General features: G+C 41.2%; 1 pseudogene; it reads right to left on the bottom strand.

Moving 5' to 3' along the window:
- Nucleotides 1-3039: 3039 nt before the first annotated feature.
- On the bottom strand, nucleotides 3040-3515 carry LOC703509 (small ribosomal subunit protein bS18m pseudogene; annotated as a pseudogene).
- Nucleotides 3516-4070: the final 555 nt, after the last annotated feature.

Raw genomic sequence — 4070 nt, 5'->3', positions numbered from 1 at the left:
ATCATAAAGAAAGACAGCAAGAGAAAGAAAAGAACAAAGGCTCTATAAAATAACCAGAAAGGCGAGGCGCGGTGGCTCATGCCTGTAATCCCAGCACTTTGGGAGGCCAAGGCAGGCAGATCACTTGAGGTCAGGAGTTTGAGACCAGCCTGGCCAACATGGCAAAATTCAGTCTCTACTAAAGATACAAAAATTAGCCGGGCCTGGTGGCACATACCTGTAATCCCAGCTACTCGGGAGGCTGAGGCAGGAGAATCGCTTGAACCTGGGAGGCGGAGGTTGCAGTGAGCTGAGATAGTGCCATTGCACTCCAGTCTGGGTAACAAGAGTGAAATTCCGTCTAAGAAAAAAACAAAAACAAAAGCAAAAAACAGAAAAACAACAAAATAGCAGCAGAAGTTCTTATCTATCAATAATTATCTTGATTAAATTCTCCAATCAAAAGGCATAGAGTGACAGAATGAATAAAAAACAAGACCCAACTATGTGCTCCCTAGAAGAGACTCACTTAACTTTTAAGGTCACACATGGATTGAAAGTGAAAGGATGGGATGCAAATGAAAACCAAAAGAGAACAGGGGTAGTGACACTTATTTAAGACAAAATAAACTTTAGGTCAAAAACTAAAACAAGACTGATATGGTTTGGATCTGTGTCCCCACCAAATCTCATGTTGAATTGTAATCCCTAATGTTGGAGGTGCGGCCTAATGGGAGGTTTTTGGATCATGGCAGAGGATTTCTCATGAATGGTTTTGCACCATCCCCCTTGATACTGTCCTTGTGATAGTGAGTGGGTTCTCGTGAGATCTGGTTGTTTAAAAGTGTGTGGCACCTCTAGCCCTTTCTCTCTTGCTCCTGCTCTGGCCATGTGACATTACTGCTCTTCCTTAGCCTTTTGCCATGATTGTAAGTTTCCTGAGGTCTCCCCAGAAGCCAAGCAGATGCCAGCAGCATGCATCCTGTACAGCCTGCAGAATTGTGAGCCAATTAAACCTCTTTTCTTTATAATTACCCAGTCTCAGGCATTTCTGTATAGCAATGTGAGAATGGACTAATACAGAGACTAAGAGTGTCATTATATAATGATAAAGCAAACAATTTATCAAGAAGATATAACAATTATAAATATATATGCATACAACATTGGAGCACCTACATATATAAAGCAAATGTTAATAGATTCAAACACAGACTGTAATATAATAATATTAGGAAACTTAAATACCCTACTTTCAACAATGGACAGATCATCAAGTCAGGAAATTAATAAGGGAATATTAGACTTGAAATACACTTTAGACCAAATGGACATAGCAGACATATAAAAAACATTCCATTCAATGGCAACAGAATACACATTCTTCTCAAGAGCACACGAAACATTCTCCAGGGTACAGCATATGTTAGGTCACAAAACAAGTCTTTTTTTTTTTTTTTTTGAGATGGAGTTTCGCTCTTGTTGCCCAGGCTGGAGTGCAACGGCATGATCTTGGCTCACTGCAACCTCCACCTCCCGAATTCAAGCGATTCTCCTGCCTCAGACTCATGAGTAGCTAGGATTACAGGCATGCGTCACTACACCCAGCTAATTTTTGTATTTTTAGTAGAGATGGGGGTTCCCCATGTTGGTCAGGCCGGTCTTGAACTCCTGACCTCAGGTGATCCTCCCGCTCCGGCCTCCCAAAGTGCTGGGATTACAGGTGTGAGCCACCATGCCTGGCCAAAACAAGTCTTAACAAATTTAATTAGATTGAAATACTATCAAGTGTCTTTTTCAACCAGAAAGGTATGAAACTAGGAATAAATAACAAAAAGAATTTTGGGAAATTCACAAATAAATGAAAATTAAACAACATGTTCCTAAACAACCAATTGGTCAATAAATAAATTAAAGACAAAATTTAAAAATATCTTGAGACAAACGAAAATGGAAACAAAACATACCAAAACTTATGGGATTCAGCAAAGAGGAAATTTTATAGCAATAAACACCTACAGTCAAAAAGAAGAATGATCGGCCAGGTGCGGTGGCTCATGCCTGTAATCCCAGCACTTTGGGAGGCCAAGGCGGGTGGATCACCTGAGGTCGGGAGTTCAAGACCAGCCTGACCAACATGGAGAAACCCCGTCTCTACTAAAAATACAAAATTAGCCAGGTGTGGTGGCACATGCCTGTAATCCCAGCTACTCTGGAGGCTGAGGCAGGAGAATTGCTTGAACCTGGGAGGTTGCAGTGAGCTGAGATGACACCACTGCACTCCAGCCTGGGCAACAAGAGCGAAACTCTGTCTCAAAAAAAACAAAACAAACAAACAAAAAAACAAAAAGAAGAATGATCACAAATAAACAACCTAAAGTTATGTCTCAAGGAATTCATTCTTTTTATGGCTGAATAGTACTCCATTGTGTATAAGTACCACATTTTCTTTTTTTTGTTTGATCCTGAGTCTCACTCTGTTGCCCAGTCTGGAGTGCAGTGGCTCGATCTCTGCTCACTGCAACCTCTGCCTCCCGGGTTCAAGCAATTCTCCTGCTTCAGCCTCCCGAGTAGCTGGGATTACAGGCGCCCACCACCACGTCCGGCTAATTTTTATATTTTCAGTAGAGATTGGGTTTCACCATGTTGGCCAGGCTGGCCCCAAACCCCTGACCTCAGGTGATCCACCCACCTTAGCCTCCCAAAGTGCTAGGATTACAGGCATGAGCCACAGCGCCCGGCTCACATTTTCTTTATCCATTCATCTGTTGATGGATACTTAGGTTGTTTCCAAATCTTAGCTATTGTAAACAGTGCTGCAACAAGCATGAGAGTGCACATAACTCTTTGATATACTGATTTCCTTTCTTTTGGGTATAGACCCAGCGGTAAGATTGCTGGATCATACAGCAGTTCCATTTTTAGTTTTATCGGAAAACCTCCAAACTATTCTCCTTAGTGGTTGTACTAATTTACATTCCCACCAACAGTGTATTAGTGTTCCCTTTTCTCCACATCCTCACCAGCATTTGTTATTGCCTGACTTTTGCGTAAAAGTCATTTTTTTTTTTTTACTGTAAAATAAGTTTATTGGTGGTAACGTGATAGAATTTATTCCTGATATCTGATGTTACAAACTCTAGGGTCCTTGAGATATGCAGGATCTTTGTATGTAACTGGCATAAACCCCATTATTTGAGCTCTATTGATTGCTTTAGTTATTTCTTTCTGTTTCTTCCCACAAAGACCCGTAATGTGCCTCCATAAATGCATTCAGTAAATGGAGAAACAAACTGGGACAAAAGCTATGCATTCTTATAATTTACATGCTTTCCACACAAGATACATTTCTTAAGAGGTTCTTTATAAGGGTTTTCCATTGGAGTGGGCAGGTCCTCATTGCTGGATACCTGTTTATATTGTGAACAACCCCTTCTCAAAAGCACCGTGGGAGTCCCGGGATGTGTAAGTCTGACAGCAGCTGTTACCAGGTGTGTCAACTTCTTCCTCCCTAGACCACCGCAAACAGCAACCATAGCAGTCTTGGTTCCACCTGGGTAAAAGCCATTTTAACTGAAGTGAGATAATATCTCACTATAGTTTTGATTTGCATTTTTCTGATGGTCAGTGATATTGAGCACCTTTTCATATGCCTGTTTGTCATTTGTATGTCTTCTTTTGAGAAATGCCTATTCAAATATTTTGCCCATTTTTTGATTGGAGTATTAGATTTTTTTCCAATACAGTTGTTTGAGCTCCTTATTTATTCTGGTTATTAATCAATCCCTTGTCAGATGGGTATTTAGCAAATGTATTTTTTCCATTCTGTGTCTTGTCTCTTCAGTTTCTTGATTGTTTCCTTCTGCTGTGCAGAAGTTTTTTTTGAGACGGAGTTTCGCTCTTGTCGCCCAGGCTGGAGTGCAATGGTGTGATCTTGGCTCACTACAACCTCCGCCTACCAAGTTCAAGCGATTCTCTTGCCTCAGTCTCCCGAGTATCTGGGATTGCAGGCATGTGCCACCACATCCAGCTAATTTTATAATTTTAGTAGAGACGGGGTTTCTCCATGTTGGTCAGGCTGGTCTGGAACT

The sequence above is a fragment of the Macaca mulatta genome, chromosome X (genome assembly GCF_049350105.2).
Source record: "Macaca mulatta isolate MMU2019108-1 chromosome X, T2T-MMU8v2.0, whole genome shotgun sequence".
Lineage (NCBI taxonomy): Eukaryota > Metazoa > Chordata > Mammalia > Primates > Cercopithecidae > Macaca > Macaca mulatta.
This window is presented reverse-complemented; position numbering and strand designations above follow the sequence as displayed.